We start from the raw sequence: 8,873 nt of genomic DNA on the forward strand, positions 1-8,873 counted from the left end.
TTTCCGCATGTTTTATAATCTTTCTATTTAACAAACAACTTCAAACATATATAAATAGTCTCGTTTCTTTACGTGTTTTAGTTTTATATAATTTGTTTACGATGGTTATACTTCTACATTCAGAAACATTGTTTTGAAGGATTTGTGTGCATTTGTGGAAGCTTTCAAAAAGATGCATGCACTAGTTTTTTTTTTGTCCAGAAAGATGCATGCACTGGTTGAAGTTCAAAGTTGTCAACGTTTTTAAAGTGTTGAAGTATTAGGCGCTAAAGCATATCCTTCTACATGCCCGACCTTGATGGTTTTGTAGTTTTTACGTGTTAATAGGGTATTGTAATACCTAAAGATTTGGATTAGCGGTGACTATAATAAAAACATGTTCGACTTATTTTTATGAAAGTATATTTTTTTTGTTAAGTTGTTCAGATCACATTAAAAAATCAAAGTGTTCTTACAGTACAAAGGAAATAAAAGAAAGGGATTCTACTCCAAGATTCCGATTTATTCTTCTTCCTCGCTCGCTTCGCAAGCCTATCTGCTGGCATGTTAAATTTTGATTAATATAGTTGAATTTCACTCTATTGAATTTATTTTTGATTTCCTGGATTTTCTTGATGTGTACTCGTGATTGCCACTGAATCTCATGCTTGGTGTAAGAGATAAAGAGTATAGAAGACTAACAGAGAAAGAAGAAGAAGAGAAGATGAAGTTAACTACCTAAACTAACGACCTCCGATATCAGCACTTGCACACATAATGAAGAGCACCCCAAGTTATAAAGAGAAGAAGCACTCTATATGGGCGTATATAACATTTACTTTCTTAACTAGAATTCTAATTAGTTTGTTAAAACTGTTTTTACTCTTTCTCTCTCTATAACTAACTCTCTTCTAATCTCTCGGTTAATCTCTCTGTCTATATAAAGAGAGTTAGTCTTAGTTGTAATTCACGATTGATTTGAGAAGTTAATATAAAATAACTTCAAGAAACTCATAGCTTTCATGGCATCAGAGCCAAAACCCTAGAAATCGATTTTCAAAGAAGAATTTGAAATCAAGAATTAAAGAAGAAGCTGATCTTCTGTCATCAAAGAATCAGAGATACCAGTCTTCATCAACATAGCTAAACTTCAACAATCGAAGGATGAACCCTAATCAGATTCAGGTAAACTACAATCCAAATCTCACAAATCTCATATCTGCTAGATTAGATGGAACAAATTTCCTTGTTTGGAAAGATCAAGTCGAAAATGCCTTGATAGGAAATGACTTAGTGTGTTACATTGATGGCACCTATAGTGAACCCCCTCAATTAATTGTAGAGGAAGGAAGAGATATAGCTAACCCAGCTTATCTCCAATGGCGGAAAACTGATAGCTTTGTGAAATCTTGCATAAAAGCTACTATCACACACTCTATAGCTTCAGATATTTTAGGTTTAAAAACATCTAGAGAGATTTGGTGCTATTTAGAAATGGTTTTTCTTCAAGAAATTGAAGCACAGAAGGCATCATTAAGGAATAAGCTTCAAAACATTAAGAAAGGATCATCTTCTATATCTGAATACTTGAGTAAAATCAAGAATCTTGCTGATTCTCTTGTGGCTGTAAATGATAAAGTGTCTGAACCTGAGCTAACAAGAATTGTTCTTCAAGGATTAGGGAAGGAATACTCTCAATTTGTAATAACAGTACAAAATAGAGATGGGTTGCTAAGTTTTGGAGAACTTAGAAGTAGGTTAACTCACCATGAACAATGGTTGAAAGAACAAGATTCAACCAATGATTCAAGTGAAATGTATTTTGTTAAGAAATTTCCAAACAAGAACACCCCTAGGCCATCATCAATAAGATTTTCAACCCAAAATCAAAATCAAAATTCAGAATATAGTCAAAAGTCTCAATTCAGACCAAATCAAAGACAACCTACTGTTCAATCAAGAAACCCAAACACCTTTTTTGACTTCACAACTGTGCCTTGTGGCATATGCTACAAATGGGGCCATACTGCCAGACAATGTAGGATGAGGTTCAAAGACTTTACCTCAGAAGCTTCAAGATCCTCAACAAGAAACTTTGCAAATTTACATCTTCAAGAAATTGAAGATGAAGAAGAAGAGGAGGAAGAAATGGATTCACAGGAGAATGATGAGGAACATGCTCATTTTGGTTTTGCACTTGATGATGAGATACTCACTCATGAACATGCCTATTCATCTGAAGATTTGAAAGATAAAAGATGGATAGCAGACACAGGAGCTACTAGCCATATGACACATACAAAAGAAAACCTAAAATCAAGGACTCCTTATCAAGGGTCAAGTGGAGTCATGATTGGAGATGGCAAGTGTTTGGATATTGCAGGCACAGGTGAGACAACTTTGGTTACTGGGTCAAATACCTTTCAGCTTAAAAAGGTACTCCATGTCCCATCTATTAAGAAGAACTTGTTATCAATTTCTAAATTTACAAAAGAAAACTTTTGTAGTGTGGAATTTCTTCCATGGGGCTTTCTTATAAGAGATCTTTGGTCAAAAGACACTTTAGCAGAAGGACCAATGATAAACAATCTATATAGCATTGATTTTCAATTGGACCCTCACATAGTTCCTAAGGAAGAAGGAGAAATGGCTTGCATAGCTAAGGCAACTGCTGAGATATGGCACAATAGGATGGGACATGCTTCTCAAGAAGTTATTTCATTTCTAGAAAAGGATAATTTGATCAAAATCACTTCTAAGAACTTTAAAAATGTCTGTTCATCATGTCAAATGGGAAAGAGCCAGAGATTACCCTTTCCCACATCAGAGAGTTCAACTACTGGTCCTCTAGAGTTAGTATACTGTGACATTTGGGGACCAACACCTGTCACTACTAAGTCTGGAATTCGATATTATATCCTCTTTCTTGATGATTACAGCAGGTTCTTTTGGATATATCCTATGAAGCTAAGGTCTGAAAGCTTAAAGTGTTTCCAACACTTTCAGCTACATAATGAGAAACTATTTTCTGTACCTATTAAGAGGTTCCAAAGTGATGGTGCTCCTGAATTAAGTAAAGGAGAGTTTCTATCTCATTTGGCAAAACATGGAATTGGGTTCCAAAGCTCATGTCCATATACACCAGAACAAAATGGTCGAGCTGAGAGGAAGAATAGGCAAATAACCTCAGTGGGCAATACACTACTGTTTCAGGCTTCTATGCCAAAGGAGTTCTGGTTTCATGCTTATGCTGCAACTACCTACATTATTAACAGAACACCAAGTAAGCTTCTCTCATATAAAACTCCATATGAAATTCTTTTTCATAGAATTCCTGACTTTGGTATGATTAAGGTATTTGGGTCTCTTTGCTATCCCTATTTGGGAAATATAAAGGATGATAAGCTTAGCCCAAAATCCTCAAAATGTGTGTTCCTTGGGTACAGTCCCTCTCACAAGGGTTACAAGTGTATGGATATTGAGTCCCAAAAAGAGTATGTGTCTCGACATGTCATATTTGATGAGTTCAGTTTTCCTTTTGCCTTAACCAAGTCATTGAGTCTAATGGTCACATCTGGAGCACAAGATCCTACCCCATCTTATCAAGTCCTTCCTCTTCCACCATTACCACCAAATTTGGATACTACAACACCATCTTATCACACAACCTATTCTCTTGATGACCAAACTTACCCATCACCTATAGACTCTACTTCAGAAGGTTCTGTTATGCCATCAATCTCATCTAATGTTTTACAGTCTGAGGAACCTAGAGATGAGGAGTCTCCTATTCCTATTGACACTCACTCATCTTCAGATGTAAACACACATCCCGTGAAGACTAGACTTAAAAGTGGTATTGTCAAGCCTAAGACTATCCCTGACCATGTTGCTCACTTCTCTATACCTCATGCTCTCACTTTTCTTTCACATACTTCAGTACCCTCAATCTTAGAGCCTACTAGTTATAAAGAGGCTAGTCAAAGTGAGCATTGGCAGCAAGCAATGCAGGAGGAGTTTCAAGCTCTATTAAAGAATAAGACATGGTCTTTAATTCCTAAGACACCTGATATGAATGTCCTAGGTTGTAAATGGGTCTTCAAAGTAAAGTACAATTCAGATGGCTCTTTACAGAGATATAAGGCAAGGTTAGTAGCACAAGGCTTCAACCAACAAGAAGGCATTGACTATATAGAAACTTTTAGTCCAGTGGTTAAGATTCAATCAGTGAGAGTTGTTCTTGCTCTAGCAGTTGCTCAACACTGGCCTGATCATCAGCTGGATGTCTCAAATGCCTTCCTTCATGGGCTATTGACTGAGACAGTTTATATGAAGCAACCTCAAGGGTTTGCTGACTCTGAGCATCCTGACTTTGTGTGTCATTTACACAAAGCCCTTTATGGCCTCAAGCAGGCTCCAAGAGCATGGTTCAATAAAATTGCCACATATCTTCAAAATTGGGGATTTCTTAAGAGTGCTTCAGATACTTCTATGTTTGTTTTTCAGCATGATAATCATATGATGGTACTTCTCCTCTATGTGGATGATATTATCCTAACTGGTACATCACTTTCTCTTCTTGATCATTTGTTTGCTGATTTAGCTCAAGAGTTTGCTATGAAGAGACTTGGTGATCTCCACTACTTCTTAGGTATTGAAGTGAGTCGACTGTCTTCTTCTTTGGTTCTCACTCAAACCAAATATGCTTGTGAATTATTGGAGAAGGCAGGTCTGTCTGATTCTAAACCAAGTCTTGTGCCAGTTCCTGTGGGTAAGAGGCTTTCTAAGCTGGATGGTGAGCTAATTACTAATGCTGTATTCTATAGGAGTATGGTGGGTGGTCTCCAATATGCAACAATGACTCGTCCTGACCTGACTTTTAGTGTCAATTACCTGTCTCAATTTATGCAAGAGCCCAGGACATCTCATCTTGTCCTTCTGAAGAAGGTTCTTAGGTATCTCAAAGGAACACTTGGAGCAGGCATCACTATTCAGCCAGGAGATATCTCTATTTTGACTGCCTACTCAGATTCAGATTGGGGAGGATGCCCTGACACTCGTAGGTCCACAAGTGGATATTGTGTTTTTCTGGGTTCCACCTTAATTTCTTGGTCATCTAAGAAGCAAGCCACTGTCTCTCGATCCTCCACAGAAGCTGAGTATCGTGCTCTATCTTTAGCTACTTCTGAATTGCTATGGCTTTCTTATTTGCTTGAAGATTTGGGTATCTCAGTTCACACTCCATTTTCACTGTCGTGTGACAACATGGGTGCTCGGTTTCTTGCTTCCAATCCTGTTTTCCATGCCAGGACCAAGCATATAGAAATCGATTATCACTTCATTCGAGACTTAGTTCTGAGTTCTACTTTGAAGATTTGTTTTGTGTCTTCTGAGCATAATCTTGCTGATATTTTTACTAAGGGTCTTCTATTCTCACAATTTGATTTTATAAGAGGCAAACTAATGCTTCTTCCTTCTCTGAATCATTAGTTTGAGGGGGGATGTAAGAGATAAAGAGTATAGAAGACTAACAGAGAAAGAAGAAGAAGAGAAGATGAAGTTAACTACCTAAACTAACGACCTCCGATATCAGCACTTGCACACATAATGAAGAGCACCCCAAGTTATAAAGAGAAGAAGCACTCTATATGGGCGTATAAAACATTTACTTTCTTAACTAGAATTCTAATTAGTTTGTTAAAACTGTTTTTACTCTTTCTCTCTCTATAACTAACTCTCTTCTAATCTCTCGGTTAATCTCTCTGTCTATCTAAAGAGAGTTAGTCTTACTTGTAATTCACGATTGATTTGAGAAGTTAATATAAAATAACTTCAAGAAACTCATAGCTTTCACTTGGGATTCTGGATATGTTTGATGATATTGATGTTATCACTCTCTAAGATGATGTCTTTGTACTTATGTTCAGCCGCCCATAGAAGACCGTTAAGGATAGCTATTGCCTCCCCTTCTTCGCTATTCCTGCTCCTGGATGTAGAAGTATGAGCTTCTACGAAATTAGCTCCAGCATCATGAATAATTAAACTTATACCTGTCATTTCATTCACATTAGTAAAAGATGCGTCTACATTGATTTTCAGCCAAGAAGTTTCTGGGGGATTCCATTTAGTGTTTATGGGTTTGATGTTTTTAATATTGGGTAGCGAATGTTTAGGGAATTTATATATCATTTTGATGATGTGTGAGAGATCCGTTATTTCGTGTTGAAAGCAGTGATCACATCTAGTTTTCCATATAATCCACAAAATCGTAGATAGAAGATTCTGATAAGATGCAATGTTTAATTGAGGGGTGTGTTCCCATGAAAATATCCATTCTGTCAAGTTCTCTATTTTCTCCGATATAATGTTAAAATGGAACCAGATATTCTTAGCTAGTGGACAATGTAGCAGTGCATGCTCAATAGATTCAATCGCCTCACAGTTCGGACAAATAAGATTGTTATTGATATATTTCCCGATTCTCTCCCTCACTGGGAGAGCCTTAGTACAAATCTTCCATAGAAAGATTTGAACTCTAGGTACATTAGGAATGTTCCAAATGAACTTCCAGTTGGGGGTACAATTTATGGGAGAATTTATACTCATCCAGAGGTAGTTATACATGGATTTAACTGTGAATTTACCCGATTTTGTTAGTCTCCATATCCTCTGATCTGCTCCATCCGGGCAGATCGGAATGGCTTTTATAAGATTTTGTGTGTGTTGATCAAAGGTATTATTGAGCGTCATGTCATCCCAACTATTATTATTAATTAACTGTGCCACTTTTATGATTTGTGTATTACTAGAAATGTTATGCATAAGATTATTACCTGGGATCCAGTTATCTGTCCAAATATTAATTTGGGAACCATTATGGACTTCCCAAGTCGTTAACTCATCAATCTGATATAAATGTTTATTTATAGTTTTCCACAACCAAGAGTGATGAGCTTTTAAAGGTCCCGGTGACTCCGTGAAAGGGTGATATTTGTCTTTCAGAAACCGGACCCACAAAGCGTTTTTTATGAATGTATATGAAATATAAAGATTGTATTAGCAAAAGAGAAAAATAAACAATTGAGCAGAAATCCAATGTAACTTCTTGAAATTAGCTATAAAATACTTTAGTGACATATATATGAACTATAACTATTATATTAGCAAGAGTGAAAAGTAAACAATTCAACACAAATCAAATGTAGCTTCTAGAAATTACCTATAGCGACAATGTTTATACCATTTGGAAAATATGCAATAAGGGTATTTGTATAGAACACATATATATGATATATGAAACTGTCGATAAATTCATTGATAAATAGTATTCCATATGACAGATTTTTTAGGTTCCTTGGCATTTCTTCATTGCACTTTAAACTAGTTTTTTTTTTTAATGAAGACACATTAAACTAGTTAATGTTTCTTTCACAAAAAAAAAATTTGATTGTATGAATGGAGTGATCTTACAAAAGAGAAAAAAAGTTTGAGCCAACGTCCACGACCATCCAATGAAGGATATGATAATTTAGGCAGACTATTTTGCAACCATCCAAATTCCAATATCAAAAACCCTAACTTTTTCGGAAATTAGGGACCCCGAAAACCCTAAAAATCTCTTTTCATTCAAGTACCAATAATGGCGTTTTTGGGAATCTTTTATAAACTTTGTCTCCTTCATCTGTTTCTTTGGTCCAATCAACGAATTTCTTCCTCGAAAAATGAAATCTTTGACAAATCCAATAAAGTAGTGGTTCAAAACCCCTTATCCTTCATTATAAATTCTCTCTGTTTCTTCTTTCTACTCCCATTTCATATCTTTCTTCCATCAGAAAAAACCCTATAATTTCCTTTCTAAAGTATAATAATGGCTTCCACAATTCCTTTCCCTCATTTTATAACAGATAAACAAGTAAGAGAAACAACAACAACAACGATTCCATCTCCGCCGCCGGTGATCTTAACTCAAGATGAACTGAAAAAGGTCGCAGCTTACAAAGCCGTCGAGTTCGTCGAATCAGGTATGATTTTAGGGTTAGGAACAGGTTCAACCGCCTACCACGCCATTAATAGAATCGGCGAACTTTTAAACAAAGGTATACTAAAGAACATAATAGGAATCCCAACTTCAAAGAAAACAGAAGAACAAGCAATTAGGTTAGGGATTCCTTTATCTGATCTTGATTCTCATCCTGTTCTTGATCTTGCCATTGATGGAGCAGATGAAGTTGACCCATATCTTAATCTTGTTAAAGGTCGTGGTGGATCTCTTCTTAGAGAGAAGATGATTGAAAGTGCTTGTAATAAATTTGTTGTGATTGTTGATGAATCAAAACTTGTTAATCATATAGGTGGAAGTGGGTTAGCTATGCCTGTTGAAATTGTTCCATTTTGTTGGAAATTCACAGCTGATTCTCTTGAAAGATTGTTTGTCAATTCAGGGTGTGTTGCTAAATTAAGAACTTGTGGAGGAGGAAATGATGATGATGATGATGGAATCATAATCCCATTTCAAACAGATAATTCAAATTACATAATTGATTTGTATTTTAAAGAAGATATTGGGGATATGAAGATTGCTAGTGATTTGATTCATAGAGTTGTTGGTGTTGTTGAACATGGAATGTTTATTGATATGGCTACTACTGTTATTGTTGCTGGGGAACTTGGAATCACTGTCAAAAATAAGTGAGGTTATTGGATTCAAGCTGATTAATTATTCCTTTTCTTTTGAGATAAGAAAACAAGATTAGGTTTTTTTGCTAACTTCTTCATATATAGTTTATCTTAGTTAGTATTATTACCACATCTTATTTCTCAATTTGGGAGAAGAGAAAACATATATATTTTTTGATGAATTGAATTGGAGAGATGAGTAATTTAGACATTCTCAA

The 8,873-nt window shown here is 35.8% G+C and overlaps 1 pseudogene across 1 annotated transcript; it reads left to right on the forward strand.

The window, feature by feature from the left end:
- Nucleotides 1-7,292: 7,292 nt before the first annotated feature.
- LOC147566552 (putative ribose-5-phosphate isomerase 2 pseudogene) lies at nt 7,293-8,873 on the forward strand (annotated as a pseudogene). Its single transcript, XR_015230492.1, has one exon. The product of XR_015230492.1 is annotated as a putative ribose-5-phosphate isomerase 2 pseudogene (transcript).

The sequence above is a fragment of the Eschscholzia californica genome, unplaced genomic scaffold, assembly GCF_041429995.1.
Source record: "Eschscholzia californica isolate CP2 unplaced genomic scaffold, dmEscCali1.0.p SCAF_1, whole genome shotgun sequence".
Taxonomy (NCBI): domain Eukaryota; kingdom Viridiplantae; phylum Streptophyta; class Magnoliopsida; order Ranunculales; family Papaveraceae; genus Eschscholzia; species Eschscholzia californica.